The sequence below is a fragment of the Meriones unguiculatus genome, chromosome 1, assembly GCF_030254825.1.
Source record: "Meriones unguiculatus strain TT.TT164.6M chromosome 1, Bangor_MerUng_6.1, whole genome shotgun sequence".
Classification (NCBI taxonomy): Eukaryota; Metazoa; Chordata; class Mammalia; order Rodentia; family Muridae; genus Meriones; species Meriones unguiculatus.
Genome location: NC_083349.1, coordinates 190563698 through 190585778, shown reverse-complemented (window position 1 = coordinate 190585778; position 22081 = coordinate 190563698). Strand labels below are relative to the sequence as shown.

The following is a 22081-nucleotide window of genomic DNA, read 5'->3' as shown; positions in this document are numbered from 1 at the left end:
CACGAACACACACATACAACAAACACCTTACATCCAGAATGGCAATAGTACTTGACTATAAACAGTGTTGAAACAAATCCAATGTGTAATAACCTCTGGTCCTTACACTTCCCACTGAGTGTGGTCAATGACAATGGACCTGTCTCCATAGGAGCTGGACATGAGTCCTTTAAAGATAGGAGTTAGGTTTTCTTTTTTGTTTTGTTTTGTCTGAGACAGGGTTTCTCTGTGTAGCCCTGGCTGTCCTGGAACTCATTCTGTAGACCAGGCTGGCCTCAAACTCATAGGCCCACCTGCCTTTGCCTCCTGCGTGTTGGGATTAAAAGCATGTGTCACCATCACGTGGCTAGGACTCAGGTTTTCAAAGCAGACTGCTGGAAATTTGGAAGCTACCTGTCTGATACAAGACAATCATCCACAGATGAACAAGCTGCAGCTAAATCCTGACTATCTTCATCATGTGTCATTTGACAATATTGTATCCTTTGACACAGCCCAAGCTACAAAGCTGCCTACAGTGTATAATTAAAGGTTTCAGATAGACACAGGTTTTCTCCTGCCAAATGCCATTCATCTACACTTGCATCTTCCAACCAATATAACTGAAGCATAATTTGTAAAACCAACTCACTTGTGTGAATTATTTTGCCCTGCTGTTTTAAGGCACTATGTGGCCTAAAGGAGTAGAGGAATTACTTTTGGATACTTAAACCACAAAGCTCACTCCTATCATTGGAAAAAAGAGGGTGCCAGGACCTAGAAAAGTAAAGTGACTTGTCTGCAGTCATACCTCTAGTTTGTGGAAAAGCTAATACTAGATTCCAGGGACCCTGACGCTTTAGCTAGTATTTCTTTTCAAAGTTGTAAGTACAGACATCTTGGAGGTATTGTGGGCTCAGTTCTACACTGCTACAATTATAAAGTGAATAAATATTAAAGTAAGCCATAGATTCTGTAGACACCCCCCAAAATATAGGATATTGCCATCGTTCTTGGTTGCTCGTCAGAACGAGACAGTTAAGACCCTGTTGTTGAAAATACTACACAAATTGGTCACAGACATGGAACACTTAAGTCTCTACTGATCAGGAAGCTTTCTCCCTACTGAGTAGCTTTCATAGTACTGGAGGGTGCTAGGCAGGCTGCTGGCAGGAAATTTTTAATAATCTTATCCAATTGTAAACCTAGTAAACTGTAATTATGACTAGTGTGATAAGATATGCACATGTGTGCAATAATGGTACAATTACTATGGGGGTAACCAGCCACGTCCTTGTTGAATTTAAAGCCCACCTTGGGAAGAAACGCGTTCCCGGTTCTGTAACTATAGCCATGAACCCATGATTGGGGAGCTCATAAGCCCTAAAAATATACTTATACTTATTATTATTACATTTTATGGATACAACATCAAATTGCCCTCTAAATTTGTATGTCTCCATCAGTAGATTAAGGGCAGTTCTCGGTGAATGGTGGTTAACACAGAAAAGTCACAGCTGGTCCAACGGCAGAGAGTAAGTGTCAGTGGAGTGCCCAAGTGGGATGTCTCTCCAGGGCTCAGTGACCATCATGGAAGAGGGAGAAGACTGCCAGAGCCAGAGGGCAGGGAGGGCCAGACTGAAACAGTGCCTTCTGGAGATAAGAGGATCTCCGTGCTCACGATTCCACAGCAGCTGTGGTTGTCGCCTGCACAAAACCAAGCCAGCCAACATTCTTTCGTGGAGTAGGGAGGGATTCGTGAGCCTCTGCCCTAACTGAGGAGCCACAGCTGATGGCTTCTGGGGGAAGTCAGTCGGTTTTAGTGGCATGGCTCCTGGTGGACTGACCATGCTCCAGCACATGGCCCCATGCCCGGGAGTATATATATGATCAGCTGGAACTGGGAGTCAATAGTTTATAAACAAACAAGTGACACAAAGTTGGGGGTTAGGAAGGTTGGGAGTAGATTTGGAAGGAGTTGGGGTGAATATAATCAAAATATATATAGTATGAAATTCTCAAAGAATAAAAATAACCTTAAAGCAAGTCACACAAATATTTTGACTTTTCAATAAAGTTATGTGTATACTGTTCTGTGCTCTATTATATATGCAATAGCATTATATTTAAAAAAAAAAAAAGCAATATACAGGGCCTGGAGAGATGGTTCAGTGGTTAAGGGCACTTGTTCTTGCAGAGGACCTGGGTTCATCCCATGGTGACTCACAACCATTTGTAACTGGTTTTTAGGGCTCCAACACCTTGTTCTGACCCCTGGATGTACTGGACATGCATATGGTATACATACCTACATGTAGGCAAAACAATCATATACCCAAGATAAATAAGCCTAAAAGAAAATTAAAGCTGTCTACAAACTTCATGATTCTTTATTGCTAATGATGCTCTGACCTGTTTGAAAGATAAACTTTCTCATGCACGGTTGGCACAAGCCTTCGATTCATTAAAAGAAGAAAAGAATGTGACATACCACAGTGTGAGGGATTCTTGCATCATCTTTGGAAATGGGGAGGAGCTTTACCAGACAACGTGTAAGAGTGACAACTAAACATGGCTTCATTTTCTCCTGCCACTGTCCTCACACTCTCTCCACCAGCCTTCTCTTTTCTGGCCTTGAAGACAACTTTGACAGCCTCTATAGCTTTCTGTGTGCTCATGTGCTAGATCCCCTTCACTGGTGGTCAGATATTAACAAGCCCTCATCTGGTGTAAGTCAAACCCTGTCATTTATCCAGTTCCAAACCCTTTTCTTCATCTAATAGGATATGCTGACAAGGTGGAAGCAGGAGGATCGTAAGTTTGACGCCATCCGAGTATACACTGTGTCAATGGCCATACAGCCCTGAAGACACCCATCCTCCTCTGATCTGGGGAGAACATGCACCAGGTAATCTCCAGACTCCTGTGTGGGGAGCACAAGGAGTGTTTCCAGTGTGTGCTTTCCCTTCACCAAAGGCAACCTAAAGGTAACCTTCAGCCAAAGCAGGTCTCTGCCAAGGATGGAGCCTTAAAGTGTTTGAGCAAGCACGTATTTAACTGTCACAGTCTTTGGGCGTGGCATGCAATTTCTGCCCCTGCATTTGGAAAGAACATAATGGTGATTGTAGGTAGAGCGGAGGTGGGCTCTACATCCCGAGTCGACGGCCATATTTTCTAATAGCCATGAAGATTACTGAGCAACTGTGGCCTTTCACCAGAGCACAAAGTACCTTGTCATTCATTCTTCATCCCTGAAGCCCCCAAAGGGCTGTCTTGGAGCAGTTCTCAGTCAAAAGGAAACTGGTAATCAGAGCTGGCACACCACAAGTCAAGTAGAATTTCTTCAAATCGTAAACCACTCATAGCTCTGCAGAAATACTATTTTTAGTTTGGTAAACTTATTATTACGGTCCTAAAACTGTTTTGTACACTTGAAATGCCCAAATAAAATACCCCAAGAATGACTACAGTGCTCCTGGAATATACTGTTGCATCTGGATCTAAGACCTTGGGGAGTCAAGATGGTCTAAATTCTGTAGCTACTTTATTTGCATATCATTTTGTGATATAATCAACACACTGTTTAGAAACACCACCACTATTTCAAAGTTCAGAACCAAATTTATCTCACCCCTTAGTTACAATCTTCATTTGACCCAAAACTGCTCAAATTCTGTAGTTTACAAACTAGACTGTCGCTGAGTTTTCTTTGGTGACCCTGTAGTTCTCATCTGAGGAAGATTGTATACCCCACAGGACATCCTGTAATTTGGGGGAAGTTTTTGGTAATCATATTTGGAGAGGGTTGGCAGCGTTAGCTGGCATCAAGTGGTGGGGACCAGGATGGTGCTAGGCACCTTAGGTAAAGCACAGGCTGGGGCTATGGGGATGAGTGCCCGGCCCGGACTGCTGAGAGTGCGGAGGAGCACACATACATACATAGGGAGAACACGCCAAAGCCAGGTGACTTCTTCACTTGGGCTCAGCTGGACTACACCTTATTTTGTGAGGCAGCATCACTCAGTTGAACAGGGGCTCCCTGCTTGCCTAGAATTGCTGACCAGCAAGCTCCAGGGGCTGGCCATGTCCATTTGTTTTGTTTCTGCGGGGTTTTGCTTGCATAGGTATTAAGGATCTGAACACAAGTCCTTAGGGTTTACAGCAGATTCTTTACCAATGAGGGCATTGCAGCTTTTTCATTTTTTTTTTAAGTGGATATCCTATCTATTTAATGTCCTCTTTACCTGGCACTCAGAGAAAGAACGCAGGCCCAGAACAGAGCAGCTCAGAGGTCTGTCTCAAGTGTGAGGGCAGGTGGGGGTGTGGCGTGCCCCCTTGGCACTCATTTTATCCTGGTGGTGGAAAGGATTGGGACAGAAAACAACGTACACACAAGACCTAAACTCTAAACACTTTAAAAATAGCTTCATAGGTTGGAAAGAAGTCAAGCTCCTTTTTAAAGTATTAAATCATTTTCTGTTCTCCCATTATTTTTAGCTATTTCTGTACATCCCTCCACATTCCAAGAGGTTCTCAGGGCTTTGCTGTCCCTGTGCTGTTGACTCAATTTTCTCTTATACAGCCTGTATGGACTCTAGACTCCATCAATACAGGCTTCAATTTAGAAAGAAGAGAGATTTTTGGAAGGTCCGCATAAAACTACAGTGTCTTAGCAGATTAAAAAAAAAAAAAAGGAGTTAAATTCCTACTGTGTGTAAAGTAGTGGGCTGTATGCTGAGAGAGCTATTTTTGAAAAGTATAAATCACAGCTGATGTTTTTCAGTAATCTGTGATCTGCCAGTGAGATAGGTTCCGTGCCCGAGGGAGGATGGCTGACGTCACAAAGCAGGCTGCACTCTGTGCCTCAGCAGGCAGGCAGGCATGGCCCTCAACCTCCTTATCCCTCTGGCAGGGAAGGGGGCAGAGCAGGACAAGGTGAAAGTGGCCCAGCGGGGAGTATGTTGGAAAGGAGAAGAGGCTGGAGGGAGACTGAACAGGAACTAGTCTTAGGGGCCTTGATGTGGGGGAGGGGGAGAGTTAGGATTTTATTCCAAAGATACAAGGGGTATCTAAGCAGGAAGTGTTAACGATCAAAGGTACATTTGGTGACTGCAGCTGCTTGCCACACTCTTTTCATCTTCACTCCTGAAGCCATGACATAGCTCTCCCACAGGGGACCCGAGACAGTTAACTATTTCAAGTTCTGCTGTGAGCAAGTGCAAGGGGCAGGATTCATACCCCTTGACCACACGGGCCTGGGACAGATCAGGAAGCGTCCAAGTGCAGAGAGGCAGATGGACAGAGCGCTTCCAGGAAGAAGTCAGCAGGGTCAGGTGTTGCTGAGCCATCAGGAAGGAAATCCGAGAAACAGCGATCAGATTTGTGACCTTTACCAGAGCTGTGTTTCGGGAGAGAGGTGAGGAGAGGAGTCTCCTGTGGGGCAGGAAGGATGACAGCAAATCTAGCCCCGGGGAGGAGCTGGCAGGGAGCACAGCAGAGAGGTTTCTAAGCTTCCTTCTGAAGGAGCGGATGCAGCCTCAACTGTACTCGAGGGCTTGAAATATCCTATTCTTTCAAAAAGAACACATTTCAGTAATTATAGCAAGAGACAATTAGCTTCTTTGCATGCAGGTAAAATGCAAACATTTAACTATTTCTAGGGAAACTGTTGGGGAGAAAGACATTGCATGGGCTCCACACAGCTTGCTTTGGGTTTGAGGGAAAGCCATGGCACAAAGGCTCCCCGCTGAGCGCATCTGTCTGATCCCTGTCTGAACCAAAACCCTGAGCAGCAGGACAGACGTTCTCAGACAGGTCTTTTGTTTTAATGAGTGGTTAGAACTGCAGCTTTTAGGTACAGTTTTTATCAGTTTTAGGTACTGGATACAAATCAAACACAGTCTCAGGGAAACTGTAGCTTTTAAAAGGGAGTTCTACTTAGGACAAATAATTCAGAGCCACGAGGGCAGCCATAGAGTTCACAAGAGAAGGAAGAGGTGCTGGAAGAGGAGAAAGTGGAGTTGTTCTTTTATCAAGGCCTCTTTCCATGCCTGTCAGCTCCCTTAAGCACCCTGGTGTAGGTCCTTGTACAGTTCCAGGTTTGAATCAGCCCCCAGGATGCCTATGATTTTGCCCAAACAATGCTCCCACAAACTGCACATTCAGGACTGTTGGGCCCAAGCGAGCTAGCTCTGAGCGTGCTGCTGCTGGTTCATGCTTGCTGACCACACTTCCCAGTCACGCTGGGAAGAGCTCCGAGAGTGAGCTCATACCCCAACTTAAGCAGGGAAGACACCAGCAGGTATTTAATGTTTAAACAATGCCACAGGTACTACAGGTAGCTCAGGGATGGGACTGCCTAGGTGAAAGCTGCTGTGAGGGAGCACAGATTTTCTTTTTAGTGACACAGGCTGAAAACTTGGTGGTTGGCAAAGCATTGTAGGGTCTCCTTTGGAAGTCATCAAAAGTGCTGTGCAGCCCAAGTAGATAGAAGTCTCACAGAACCCCACTGCCATGGGACTCTCTCTGTTCTTTGCTGCCCTTTTCATACTCTCAGAATGAACCTCAGGGTCTTCCAGTCTCCATCTCTATACTTCCCGATTCTCCCCAGGAGTTTCCTCTTTCACAACACTGGAGCAAAAATAAGACATTTTTTTTTCCTTATTCGTCTGCATGTTCCTATAAGGAACATATAAGGCCGCCACAGGGTACAGTGAAAGCCACTACTAACAAACACAAGGAATGTGGGAAGCTGGGAGATTCAAGGACAAGGACGCTGCGCGGTGATTTGTCAGCCCCTCCCATGGCACCAGGTATGAGAGAGTGAAAACAAAGTCAAAGTCTTTGTCTTCTGGGACACGTGTTCCGTGGAGGAGATGGCTAGAAACTCAAGGAAGACTTCATGCCGTGTGCTAGGAGGTGCTGTGAATGCTAACAAGACAGGAAGGCTAAGGGTCGCCTCACTGGGGGGCGGGTGAGACCTTAAGCAAAGCCTCAAGGAGGTAAAGAAGTGAGTCCACCCGCCCGTACCTGCAGGAAGAGCATTCCAGGAAAAAAAAAAAAAAAGGAAAACCTACCATAGCCAAGATGCTGGGGCTGAGAAACACAGGCTGGTCAGTAGAGGTGGATCAGAGTGGGATGGAAGTTTGGAGAACTAAGAAGCAGCGACCTGCCCTCACGGTCGAGAAAGGACAAGCCCGGGGTCTGGGCCGCACTGACTTAGCCTCGGAAATCCTGTCTGCTCCTGTGTTGTTTATTTTGGGCTTCAAGCTCCTCATCTGTACACCTGACCACAAAGGATAACTGCAAAGAGACATGGAATACCAGACCCCTAACAGGACACAGCACATGCCAGGCACCGGTCCACCACCTACCGGTTCCCTCCACCTTTCCCTCGCTCCACAGGGCTCTTTCTGCTCAGCTCCCACTGTGGCTGAAGGAAAGTGATTGGAAGCAGGCCATTCACGGGCCTCTCGGAAGATGTATTAGCAGGTGCAAGAAAACAAACCGAAAACTACTGTTTCTTCATGAACAGAGTTGGTCGTGGGAAAGTAACATTTAAGTTTCTGCACCTAAAAATCTTGAGCAATCCACACCAAACTGTGAAAGGTTCCCACTGCTTACAGCTAAGGTTACCACAGATTTTGACTACTGACTTTCAACCTTCCTTTTTTTTCTCTTAATGACAATGAGCATTTATTATATTTACAAAAAAAAAAAAATCATCACAACATAGGCCAGTGTTGACTGATGAAGGGAAATTAGCTTTCTGGCCTTGCTTTGCATGGACTTGATCCCACCCACCTAACACAGGCTGTGATGGCCCAACTTTAGGGACTCTTAGGGAGTTCTAGGGTCGTCACATGGGGGGGGGGGGCAAGTGAGTTCTGAGATGGTCCTTGGCCAGCATCCATGACCCCAGCTGGTTCCATTTGAAAGGAGGCGATGGGCAGCCCTTGCTACAGCTCCCATCAAGAACAGAAACAGAAACCAATGAAATTTAAGTACTTCCGAGTAAACTATGATCTTCTGTGATTCTCGAGGGTTGGCGTTACATTTTTTCACTTGAAACTACTAAATTAGGGATGTTATAAGTAAAACCCCATCTCATAACTAAACAACTTGCAAGATCAGCCAACACAAGACAAGCCCCGGTAACTTATTCACCAATGCATTAAAACCTGCACTATAACCAGCTACAGGAAAATGCGTAGCGGCCCTCTGAAATGTACACTCTCGGTGAGAGTAATAAAAATTAATGCTGAAGCCTTCATAATTGCCTGTATAGCTTTTCCAGGTTTAAAACTGTTTCAAAAAAATATGTGGTCCAGATTTTTTTTTTTTTCATTTCCCGAGTTGACCTTTGCACCAAGAAGGGTGCTCACCTGTGCATTACATAAAATTCTGTTCGCATGGATGGCGGTAGAGCAGTCTACCTCATGATTGGCAATTATGAGATTCCTACCTGGAGAAGAGCCTGATAACTTTCCAAGGGGAAACCCTTCTCTTCCCCAGAAACCAAGCAACACCTCCTTTGACTTTCTGTTCCTTCCCAGTGCTGTCAGGATTCATCCTGAATTTCTGACCACAGGCTGGAAATCTCCAGGGCAGAATTCCACCTCAGCATTTCCATAAACACTGGAAATTGAACTCTTCCAAAACAGAGTATTTTCTGATCAATAGGAGTCAGTATAATGAAGGAAGTAACATTCTGCTCAAACCAGGCTCACGGTCCAAGGAAAAAAAAAAAAACGGCTTACTGAACTTATAGCAAACAATTTTATATATCTTGCTTACTACTGTCTATCATGCCAATGCATCATTAAAAGCTGTTTGCCATGAGATATGCTAGCCAGTTGATTCTTTATATTCAACTATTGCTTCCTTACCACTAGTTCAATTGTACAACCTGAATATAAAATCCAGCAGCTCTCTTAGGCGAATTGTCCATTCATGAAACTACAGCAGTTTATAAGCCCATGAAAACTGCTATGAATGTGTAACAAAATCCAGCACCTGAGCTATAAGAATGCACTTGTGAAAGGGGAAATTAAATATAAATTTCAAGAGCCTTGACTCAATAACTGCCACATTTGTAGAAAGTAGATTATGGCCCATGGCTGGCATGGATTCCGTCACCCCATCACAGCACCCTAAGTGTGATAAGACATTGTTGTGATGACCGGCAGTGATAGCAAAAAAATGGTGTTCAAGACAGAGAGCGTGGTTGGGAGTGTGAAAAATGTGCCGGCACTCCACATGATACGTAGGTACTTCATGGGTTTAAGCTAGGAGCGAAACACATTTGTTAACATAATTATGTGGGATAGTTTTACAGCAGGTTGTCTTGGACCTTGTGTTTAAAAATAGGATCAGTTGAGGGAGGGGGGCCACTGCCGGGATACAAAGTGAATAAACTGTAAATAATAATAATAATAATAATAATAATACAGGATCAGAGTCGCCACAAAAGAAATTCCACACAGTCCCACTCATGAACAACCGTTTCTCATATTGGAAAGCCACAACACTGGTAAGCAAAGGAAACAATTGCCTCAGGACCTCTATGCTCCCACATGAAAATGGAAAGGTGGATGAGGCAGCCACGCTGGAGTTAAAGGGTGAGCCCCCAGCGCCCTGCAAGCGGGTGTGATGCACACAAATTGCATCTTTTCCTGCTCCTGACTGTGTGACCTTGGGCAAGTCAGTTAGCCTTTGAGGACCCAGCTGCTCAGAGACAGCAGACTCGCAGTGAGGACCAAGGAAATCAGCCACAAACGACTTTTAGCTCAGCACCGAGTCCAGAGGAGTACACCTCATGATGCAGTGTGGTGCTAAGGTCCAGCTGTCATAGCCCCACATCTTGCGATAGTCATTTTCATTTTGTGCTTCCAGCTCTTTCTGTTCTTTTCACTACATTATTTCTGGGGGGAGGACGGTAGGGAAGCAGCTACATACATTCTGCTTTCCCCACTCTTCTTCAGAGCTGAGAAAAACGCTAGCGAGATAGGTAACATCCACTGAGGAGAAATTCAGTGCTTAGGGTATGGTGGTCTATGTCTATGGAATACAAATAAATCGTACGATTTTAGTCTCTGACATATAAGGCAAAGAAATCATAGGCAGATTTTATTTCCAAAGAAACAAATGACAGGCAACACAAAGAAGACAGAAGAGACCTGTACTGGCCTTTCGTTATCTCAGTATGGGTGTCTAGGAAACGGAATGGAGTATGGGGTCTGACTTCCAACAGGTGGCTCGTTTTAATCGTCTTCAGATGCAAAACCGCGATGAGTTTGAGTAGGCAAGTATCAGACATTCAATTGAAGGCCTCCCCTTAACAATTTAGAGAGAGAATTTCCTGGGTTTAAGCCTCCCTGGCAAGTTAGCTTGCACCTGTCCTCTGAACAGGATGCCAGGCTGACGCGAAACCCTCCATCCTTCCCAGACCGTCCACCCTGCCGCTGGGGCGCCTAGCGACAACCCGGGGAAACCCACTAGGAAGTGGCCACGACCAACCAAGCCACAAATCCCCAGGGTGTGGGATTTCCACCTCTACGCCACGTCTGAAAACCGAAAATAGGCGCCCGCTTGCTATACTGCAATGGGATTCCCCTCAGAAGCAAACCTCCCGCACCCCCGGCTTTCATGTTTTATTAATAAATGCAAGATGGCACACGGAGGCAAAGAATGGGACGTGAGGCATCTGCAGCTGGACCCGAACCAGGGCAGTTTGCAAAAATAAATAAGAAGCATGTGGCAAGCAGATTCCCCAGGCTGGAGCTCAAGACCCCGGGCTGCCCCGCGGTCGGTCGCCGGGCTCCCCAGCACGGGGCATGAAGGTCAGCTGCAGGAGCCTAGTCCTCCCGGGCAGTCACCGTGCAAACCGCGACCGGCCCCTACCCTCGCCTCCCTCGCCCGCCCGCCCGCCCGGGCCACGGCAGGGGAAGCCCCGGCGGCCGCCGGCTGCGAGGACACGTACCTGCTGCCGGGGCTCAGGATTCGCTCTGCTCTGCGGCGCCGGGCCCGCGCTCCCGCTCCCGGGGCTCCCCTCTCCGCCCCCCGCCCCCGCCCCCTCGCGGCCCCGCCGCTCCCTCCGCCCCTCCGCCCACCCCGCTCCAGCGCGCGCGCGCTCCTTCGCGCCGGCGGCTCTCCCGGGCCCGCGCCTGCGCCCTCGCCGCCCGCGCGCGCGCGCCTCCGCCGGCGCGTTCCGGGGGCCGCGGAGGGGCCGCCGGGCTGTCTAGGAAACGGCGGGGGCCGCGCGTGGGTGGTCACCGCCACCGAAGGGCGCACGGGCATCGGGGCGCGGGTGACCCGGTCACGAGCAAGGGCCAGAGGCGGAGGCCGGCGCCTGCGGTCCAGCCGCACCTCCCTCGGTGCGTTTTCGCGCGGTGCGTGCGCAGTGAGCGGAGACGCGCGGTGTCCTCCGAGCGTTCTGCCTGCCCCCCCCACCCCCGGCGAGCGTGCTGCCCCAAGGAGCCTTTGAAGGCCCTGCCCACCTCTCAGTGGTCCCCATCCCTCCCTCGCGCGACACACACGGTGTGTGTTGGTCGCGGATGGAGAGCCCTGCCCTTGAAGCACCTGTCCGGGTGGAGAATGTCCAGAGTGGACCAAGTCACTGAGCAATCCGGGGTTAAGGTGCTGCTGTGGACAGTCGTTTGTAGAATTTGCAACTCCTAAGAATATAGCCGCTTCCTTCTGGGTTCTGGCCTTCTTACTTTCAAGATCCGGAGACCCTCCTTTCTCGAGGACACAAAGTTTCTGGGTGACTTCGGGGTTCTCCCTGGCTTCCCCTCCAGAAAATCACTGTTTGGCTAGATTCAGGCGGCCTTCAGGAATGCCCCGCGGCTTCCTTGCCTTATCACCCAGCCTTTCTAACAAAGGGAAGGAAATCAGAATTGAAGACTTTAACACCCAGGCCATACATAGGGCTGCCTGAAGGGTTCGGACCAATCCTTTAATAGAAGCAGAAAAGTCTAGATAGGGAACGTGCATCTAATTTTGGCCACCTGGAGGGGAAAATATATTTATATATATGGTTTGGTCCTCACCAACCAACATTTCTTAACCATCTGTACTGTCTAATTTCAGAGGGGGGAAAATCCTTGGAAAAAAATAGTTGTAGAAGCCACGTGGTTTGACAAGCTTTTCCCCTACCAGTTCTAGGCATAAATACACTTGTAAGTAAAACTGTTTCCCTCTCAACATGTTATTCCGCACCCATTTAGTAGAACTTAAAGGTAATGACCAGTATCCATGACCAATGTTGAGCCGGTTAAACATCTAGCAAAATATTAAGATATAAACACAGGACTTCCTGAATAAGACTCCAGTAATAGGCACAAAAACAAACCCTGGAATTAATAAATGGAATTGCGTGAAGTTACAGAGTTTCTGTGATCACCCCCTCCAGTCAGAAAATCGAGAGGAGACAGCCCACAGAATGAAAAAATAAATAAAATAAAAAATAAACGACCGAATCCGTTACAGTTTAAGAATTGTCTCCTTTAGATTGGCTGTAGACACGCCTGTGGGGCATTGCTTTGATGAAAGATTGACGTGGGAGGGTCCAGCCCACTGTGGGCGGTGCCAACATTGTGTAGGTGATCTTGGGTGCTATAAGAAAGCAGGCTTGGAAGCCAGCAAGCGGTCTTCTTCCATGACCTCTGCTTCAGCTTCTGCCCCGGCTTCTCTCAACGATGGACTCTAAACTGTAAGTCAAAGACTAAATAAATAAAATTCTAAGTAAATACTAAGGGTAGGACAAGTATTTACAGGAAGAAAAAATAGACTCATCCATTTATCTAGAAACTTTGTATTCTAATAGTTTTTTTTTTTCCTTTAAGTATAAGCCAATGCACTTTAGGGTGGCATTATTTTCCTCCCATGGTTGTCCAAGAAGATCTGGAGAGAGACATACACAATGACATCTTTTGCCATTGCGTTCTGGCTTGCTTGGCTTTGCAGCATGGCGAGTGAATCCAGTTGTGCTACACAAGTGCTCTGCCACTGAGCTATATCCCCAGCCACAGATGTCTTCTCTCTTCTCTCTTCTCTCTTCTCTCTTCTCCCCTCCTCTGCAACCCAGCGGAAATTAAAAAAAAAAAAATCCCAACATTTGCAATGTGTCAGCTCTACGTTTCCCCCTGGTGGTGGGTCATTGCCACAGCAGGTGCCCAGATAAAAATCTTCCTTAGATTATTTTTTTTAGAGTGTTGAAAACCTTAGCTTTAGGGGGAGGTTGGGGCGGAGGGAGAGCAGAATACGGAACGGGAGGGCGACGAGAGGGAAGGATAGGGGACAGGAGACGGGGGACCGGATGAACACGGCTACATAGTGACAATATGTCTCCTCTAATTTTGCCTCCTCTTCTTTCCATAATATACTAAATCCTGAGATGCAGAGAGGCTTACTATTGGTCTGCAAGTGAAATCTACACCAGGGTCCTCGGTGTTGTTACTCAACTTTCCTGGCTTTTAGGAATCAGTGACGAACATTTGTTTAAAGTCAGATTCTGGAGCCTCTCAAACACATTGAAATCTGATTTTCAGAAGATTGACTTGAGAATTTTGTTTTAACTGCCTTAGGTGATGTTCCTGAGAGCAGAAGCTGGGGGCTCCTCCCGCTGTGAATTAGCGCAGGTGTTGCTTTAATACAGGGCAGGTGACTAATGGGCGGGAGGCCTTTGTGTCTGCATGTAAAGGAGCAACAAGAAAACAAGCTCAGATGCAGGATGGAAGAAACTGCTTAAGATTTGTGTCTTACTTTCTAACAAACAACACTGTTTCTAAGGTGGTATCATTGGCACGCCTATGCCAAGATGCCTTTAGAGGTAAGCCGCCTCTTCTTTTGTTTGAAAAGATGGTGTTTGTTTGTTTTTCTGGGTGGCGGGGCATCCCAGTACTCCCAGCGCTGGAGAAGCAGATGCAGGCAGACCATGAGTTTAGAGTCACCCTGGGCTACATAGGAGGCCCAAGGCTAGCCTGAGCTGTATAGTGAAACCCTGTTAAAAAAAATCCAAAATCAGAGAGAGAGAGAGAGAGAGAGAGAGAGAGAGAGAGAGAGAAAGAAAGAGAGAAAGAAAGAGAGAAAGAAAGAAAGAAAGAAAGAAAGAAAAGCTAGAGAAAAGAGTGTTTTTAAGAGCACAATAATCGCATAAACAGAATTTCATGAGCATTCAGACCATGGCTGAGAGATTATGGAAAAGCAAATTGAAGATGACAGTGTTCCTGTGAATGTCTGGAAAAAAAAATGGTTTCGGGATTAAAAATTCTGTTCAAGTGACTAATTGGAAAAATATATACAAATCTGTTGCCTCATGATTTGTGCAATTTGGAGTTCCACGCCAAATTCTTAAATTGTTTGCGTTTATGTATGTGTGTGTGTGTTGTGAGTGCTTCTAAATGCCTTACAGCATAGCTTTGCTACTGTGGGGTTTACAGAGAAGAGCCATCTGTGTTAGTGAGAGCTGGAACAGTAGAATATATTGTGTGTGGTGATATTTACCTGAGGCTTAAGTATTCATAGCAACCTATAACAGCAGATTTTTTTTTTAATCCTGATGAGGTAGCTTTAATGAGTAAACATATTTGACATAATTAGCAACACTCATATGCAGATGGTCATTCATTCAGCTTCAATAAACAACTGCAAAAAGTTTTCTTACCAAGCCTCATAGTTCTGACCTGTAACCCCAGCTCCTCAGGAGGCTGAGGCAGGAGATGAAAAGTTTGAGGCCTACCTTAACTACATAGACAGTTTGGGGCTGGCCTGCACATTTACTAGATTCTTTCTCAAAACAATATTAAAAGAAAAAGGTTTAATTTCTCATAAAACACACACAGAGAAAGAGAAAGAATATTTCATACTGGAAGAAGGCACTAGACTTATCACCAGCACACTTCCAAATTAGTGTGTTTTAACCATTTAGCCTTTGACACTTTGCCCTCCACACGGGCACTAACTTGACTCTCTGCTGCAGTTGGCCTTTAGTTAAGCACGACCTTAGCTGCTGGGTGTATTCCAGGGAAGTTCATAAACGTTCAAGGCAAGCCAAGAGTTGAGTTCCTGTCTTAACCCGTCCCTCCCTACATGCGACTGTAAGGCTCAAGAACAGACCTCTGGCACCCTGCATTGCCATTCTGTGTTGTCATCTGGAACTTTTCATAAATGCAAGTTTTTTGTGGTTGTTTGAGACAGCGTCTCATTCCACGAATCCTAAACTCATGGAAATCGTCCTGCTTCAGCCTCATGAATATGTCCACACTCCACTCAGTATGGAAAAGCTTCGAATTATATTTTTGGCTGACCATTACCTATTTTTAGTTTATGTGGGAAATTATGATTTGACCAGTTGATTTTAGATATGCTTAACTTTATTAAAATTTATTAATTTTTAAATAATTTAATTTATTAATAACTTATTTAACAATTAATCAATAATTTCTTAATTGTTAATATTTGCTTCAGAGCTAAAGGCCATATCTGGAAAATAGAAGTATTATGAAGCTTAGTACTGTGACAAGCCAAAATGCAGGCATTCTTTTCCCCAAAACATGAACAAATTCCATCACAGTTTTATTACTATAAAATGTATTTTATTAGCTGGCATGATGGCACACACCTTTAACCCCAGAACATGGAAGGCAGAGACAGGGAGATCTCTGAGAGTTCAAGGCCAGCCTGGTCTACAAAGAGTTCCAGGACAGACAAGACAGGGCTACACAGAGAAACCCTGTACTGAAAAACAAAACAAAACAAAAAAAAAAGATTGTATTTTATTGTAAATAGAGTTATAAGGGAGTTTTCACCATCATTATTTCCTGCCTACTAACATTTCACTTTGTGATCATTACTGAAAATACTTTTGTATATGGTAGAGGTATCTGTAGAATATCAGGTACTCTGAGTAGCTGGTCCCAGAGGGTCACCAAATGAGTAGTGGTTTTCAAGTGAGCCTTCCTAGGTATTTCTATTTGGAAGTTTTCCTGTGCTTCATGGGCTGACTGTTTCATTGGCTACACAGCTCATAAGTCAAAGTGGAATATCAATGAATACATATTTGAAAAACAAGTGATTCAGAACTCAGTTCTGGTACACCGTCCTTAGGCTATGTTAAACATAGCAAAGACAGCCCCTTATTTTTATTGACAGACTTCTGTGCTGGGTAGTTTTATGTCAGCCTGACATAAGCTACAGTTATCTGAAAGGGATATCTTAAAGGGAACCTCACTGAGAAAATGCCTCCATTAAATCTGGTTGTAAGGCATTTTCTTAATTAGTGGTTGACAGGGGAGGGCCCCGCCCATGATGGGTAGTGCCAGCCCTGATCCAGAGTTCTGTAAGAAAGCAGGCTGAGCAAGCCATGGGAAACAAGCTAGCAAGCAGCGCTCCTCCATGGCCTCTGCATCAGCTCTTGCCTCCAGGTTCCTACCCTGCTTGAGTTCCTGCCCTGGCTACCTTAGGGATGGATTGTCATCTGGAAGTGTAAGCTAAAATGAACTTTTTCTTCCCCAAGTTGCTTTGGTTTTGGTGTTCATCACAGTGACAGTAACTCTAACTAGGACAACTTGTAATAATTGTTGACATTTATCAACTGCTTATAGTTGATGATGAGTCTATAAGCTCTGTTTGTATTGATTTTTCATAACAACTCTTTTGGAAATGTGCAGTTACCATTAATCTTATTTATAATGGAGACAGAGGGAATAGCTAACTTGCTCCTGATCATGTAGTCTGTATGGAGTCTGGATTTAGACCTAGGCAGTCCGATTCAGAGGTCTGAAGTTCAGCCCTCTTGCCTCGCTGCTGCGAGTGTGCCCAGAGCTGTGCCCAAGCAAATCTGAGCCGTGTGATGCAGCTGGAAAAGCATTCTGGGTCCCATGGTCTCTGCTCTTAAGTCATGCTGCCGTCTTCATTCACTAAAGCAATGGGGATTGACTTAGAGAAAACTGAACTCACTCAAGGTACTTTCTAACCCTTTCTAGTGTTAGAGATATTATTATGTTTATTCTGTCTAAAGAAGAGAAAAAAATGATTTTGTTAACTTATCAGACTTAAAAAGTGAGCCAGAAAATAAAGTACTAATATGGTCAAGCTTGAAAGTAGATAAGTTTTTGATAAACATACGGTTATTAAATCTATTGTGTTCTTATTTGTGTGACGATGAAAAGGTCCAGAACTGTTACGCATTCCAATGTTTGCATAGGATACTTTTATATAATTTTATGTAGTTTTGAGCCACTGTTGTGATGTTTCAGTTCCATATAGAATAAAAGCCTTGGGGGAAAATGAACTTTACAAATAGAGGGTAGGCAGATCATATTTTCTGATGAACACTTCCACCATATTGAAATGATAGTCCATATTAGGCTTCTATAATAATGCTTGTGAAATTTTTTTCATATGGGAGACAATACAAAGAGTAATTTCATAATTAAAAAGTGAATCTCTTTGGGCTGGGGTGATGGCCTAGTTGGTAGAAAACCCTGCTGGGTTAGCGTGGGAACTTGAATTTGGATCACCGGAACCCACATAAAAAGCTGTCAGGGCAGCATGGAGTGAAACTCCAGGATTTGCTGGGGTACATGGAGAAAAGCAGACACTGACTAGCCCGTCAGCCTAGGCTGACTGAGATTCAGATGCACTGAGAGACCCTGCCTCAAATAGTAACTGTGGAGAGTGATCAGAGAAGACACGTGACATTAAGCTCTGGCTTCTGTACACATGTTCATGCATCCCCCTGCAAAAATACCTGTCATACTCCCAAAACTAGATGGGCTCTTCAACCAAACCTGGCCTGTATGTTTCAAAGGGTTCCTTTTATTTAGTAATTTTTAAATGAAATTTGATTTTTCTATTACTCTAACCTCTAACCTTGTGTTTGGAAATAAGAACAAATAGGTGTCTGGGAACTTCAATTGTTTAGATCTTATATTTTTTTTATATGCTTGTGTGTATGGATGTTTGGCTTACATGTATGGATGTGTGCCATATGTGTGCCTTGTGCCTACAGTGGTAAGAATGCATCGAATCACCCAGAACTGGAGTTGCGGATAATTTGTGAACCACTGTATGGGTGCTGGGAATTGAGCTCAGGTCCTCTGTGAGAGCAACAAGAGCTTTTAACTTCTGAGTCATCTCTCCAGCCCTTCCTGGGACTTTAAAATCACTTATCTGAGACATAAGGGTTAACTAACTATATCAACCAAGGGAAGTTTCTCTTCCTAATTTTCTTCCTAAGTCCCTTGAGCTCACTGAAAATTCATATGAAATTTATAAGTATCATACATTCCTCTTTTCATGTATTGCTAAACTAATTCTTTGTTTTGAATCTGTCCTTTATGGTGGCCATGTTTAAAATCCTGTTTAAATTCCTGTTTAAACAGAAACAGTGGAGGTGAGCCCCAGAAGAAGGCCCGTCTGCCCTGCACTATGCAGCCTAGAACAAGGAGAGGAATGAGGTCCAACAGTGTGGAGGTAGGTGATCTCATCTTAAAGTGATTTCAGGAGGAACGTCTGTGCATAGGCAGCTCATTGGCTGTAAGTTTAGGGATTAGTTGGCTTAACAGACAATAAAGAGTCTTCTCTGTAACATGTAAAATCATGTAATTTTTCAATTTTTCAAGTCATTTTCAATTCTAATACTTGAGAAGCCTGTTTTCCATTAAATGTTAGCCAGAAGAATAGCATATCAGAAATATCAAAGTACTGTGTGCCTGGTCTTTGTATTGTAAAAATAATATGAACAGAGTTAAGAGTTTGGAATGGACGAGTCTGGAGAAAGTCCACGCTGTCATGATTAGAACACTGGGGGCTGGTGGTGGCGAGGTGGTCAGAGCAGCCTTCACGTAGGTGAAATGCTCGCTCACACTGAGGAGTGCTCCCCTGCCTCTATAACCTACAGGGGAAACTCAGGTGAGAAAAATGAAAAGATTGTGGAATTAAGAAGACTTTCAGATCAGAATCGGATACTTTGGGAAACTGTAGAATTCTTTTTCGGGAAGGTCTTCTAAGTTGTGATCATCCCACAGCAACACCCTATTTGCCCATGTGTGTACCTGTCCCAAAGCTCCCTGGCCCTATAATGCTGTTAGCCCTTGCTCAGCAAGCCGGAGGTGAGCCATGTCTGCAGACACGGCTACATGTTTCTAAAAATAAAACATGCAAACTTGCGTACTTGACTTTTATATTGTTGGAAACTGTAAAGTTTTAAGCAGAGAAAGCCTTGTATTTTATTCTGTTTATTCCACTGGTCATGTGACTGTCACTGATCTGTTTTATGGGTCATGTAATGTTCTCCAAGTACCTTTATGTTAACATTGACACTGAATTGTGGATTCTTAATGAGTCGCCTCCATCAAGAGTGGAGAGAATGACGTGAGGCAGAATTTAAAAATAGCACATTCAAGAAGGATTATTGAGAATAGTTCTGTGAGATTGGAGATACGATGTGAGGGGAACCACACTGTGGCAATCTAAAGATGGTTGGAAACAAGAAAAAGGCTATTTTCTACTTCTTTTAATTGAGTCAGAGAAAGCATAAAGGATAGTGAGGTTGGAAAAAGCACTTTGTGGCCTGAAGGTGATTTTTTTTATTTTATTTGTTTATTTATTTTGAGACAAGGTCTTAGTCTATGGGCAAGGCTGAACTGAAATTCACAATGTAGCTCAAACTGGCCTTGAACTTAAAGCAGCCCTTCTGCCTCAGCCTCCAGAGGGCTGTGGTTACAGGCACACACCATCACACCTGGGCCAGATTTTAGAGTGAAGTCTGAGAGAAGTGAAAAAGAGGGATTGTGCTGGATCACATATTTAATCCCAGGGCAGAAAGGCTGAGGCAGAATGATTGTGACTTAATTACCAGCCTGGGCTATTGTCTTGGTTAGGTTTCATTGCTGTGAAGAGACAACATAACCACAGCAACTCTTGTAAAGGAAAACTCTTTAGGGCTGGCTTACCGTTCAGAGGCTCAGTCTATTATCATCATGGCGGGAAGCATGGCAGCCTGCAGGCAGACGCGGTGCTGGAGGGAGCTGAGGGTTCTACATCTTGATCCTCAGGTGGCAGCAAGGAGAAGCTGGGTGCCACACTCAGCATACCTTGAGCCAACCTCCACAACCACACACCTCCTCCTAGTAGGCCACACCTTTCCAACAAGGCCACACCTCCTAATAGTGCCACTCCCTATGGCCAACCAGTCAAACACATGAGTCTATGGGGCCATTCCTGTTCAAACCACCACAGCTATGACAGAAAGACCCTGTTACAAAAACCAAGGAAAACAAGCAAACAACAACAGAAAAGTGGAGAAGAAATTCATGTGAGATCAAAAGTTTGTCTTCAAAGAAATGGACTTTCTAGTAGATATAGGTGAGGGTCAAACAAGTCAGGAAGATGACGGGGAAGTTGGAGAATTTAACTGCCTTTAGTTACCTTTCTGTTGTTGCGATAAAACACCACGAGCAAGGCAACATGCAGAAGGAAGAGTTTAAGTGTATGGTGCTGGCAGGTCAGAGTCCATGATGGTGGAACAAAGGGAAGGTGGCCAGCAAAGCCAGCTGAGAGCTCACCTCTTGAACAGCAAACACGAAGCAGAGAGGGCGAACTTGAAATGGCTTGAGTCTTTAAGCCTTTAAAGCCTTCTCCCAGTAACACACTTCTGAAAACAGCTTTCTAAACCTCCCAAACGAGTGTTCAAGTACCCAAGATTTGTGCGGGACATCTCATTCACTTGAAAGTGAAAGTCACAAATGAAAAGAAGCTATGCTTAAGCAGGTTTGAAAATGCAATAAAAGTGTAATAGCAAATGAATAAACTGTAATTAATATATAAAAAATAAAAAATTAATTAAAAAGAAGTGTAATAGCATTTGAGAGGAGAGAAACTTCATTGTAGGATAAAGACATCTGTTAAAATAATTGATGTGAGGAAAGAAAAAGAATCATCAGTTGGTTCTATATAACTGAGAAGACTGGTAACTACTCAGGCCTGAGAAGGGCGTATACACATGAAGTCATGTGACTTTATGTCAGTACATTCAGAGAGGGGAGGGACTCGTTGCATGGGGAAGGCCTATTTACTATTCTGAAGACCGGTGGTATGGCAAACCTTGTATACTACCAAGCCCACCCTCTGTCTAACACGGTCTAACCCTGTCACAGGATTCATTTTGTCCCATGCCACCCTCATTTCAGGGATAATGCTAACACACATGCCCTATGTGTTGACTTATAAGCTAAGTCTCTAGACCTCAGAGACACAGACCTCTAGAGAGACCAGGGTGGGGGACACCCCTGAGGGTATGGTAGGCTTTGGGAGAACTGCAGTCCCTCTGTCCTTAACATCGTCGTATGGAACCATAGCATTTCGTAGGAAACCTGAAAAACTCAGGATTTAGTCCTGCTGGGAGAGAGTAGAGTTTGTTATCACCATGAGGTTGTAGTTTAAGAACATGTAAATTGCATGGAAGCCAGCCTGGACACTGATTCTTGATGGGTTTAATTGGGAGAATTTGTGTTACACATTTTAAGAATAAAGTAATCATTCTGACATCATTTTTATGATGCTTAAAATGCAGCCATACACAATTTGGTTTTGTCTGGATTGTGGCCTATTCCCCAGGCACTTTACATGTACAAATTCACTTTGTGCTTATGTGTTCCTTTGCAGTAGATGAGGTTAAGTGTTTTTTTTGTTTGTTTGTTTTTTGTTTTTTTAATCTGGAATGCTTTGGGCCAGAAGTGTTTCAGATTTTAGAGGTTTTTGTTTTTTTGGGTTTTTTTTTGTTGTTGTTGTTGTTGTTTTGTTTTTTCTCAAATATTTGCATAGAATTTACTGGTAAAATATCTCTAATCTAAAAATGTGAACTGTTCTGAGCTCTGATACCGGAGATTTGAACACTGACATGATGATGCCAACCTTGTTGTTTTTGCAGCATTTAAGATTTCAGATTAAAGATCCTCCACCTGTCCACTTCTCTCTGTCCCTTGTATAATGAGGATAATGAGGAAATGGGTCACAACGCTGCGTTGCCCAGTGTTACATACTTATGGTGGGGTGGAGCAGTTTCTGGAACTAACCTTCTTGCTTTCCGAACGCATGC

General features: G+C 44.5%; 1 protein-coding gene across 1 annotated transcript in view; it reads right to left on the bottom strand.

Moving 5' to 3' along the window:
* Tmem266 (transmembrane protein 266) overlaps positions 1–11079 on the bottom strand; it is a 103498-nt gene extending 92419 nt beyond the window's left edge. The window contains exon 1 of the mRNA XM_021656237.2: positions 10961–11079. The gene's annotated coding sequence lies outside the window, so the exon portion shown is untranslated. The remainder of the gene's footprint in view (positions 1–10960) is intronic.
* Positions 11080–22081: the final 11002 nt, after the last annotated feature.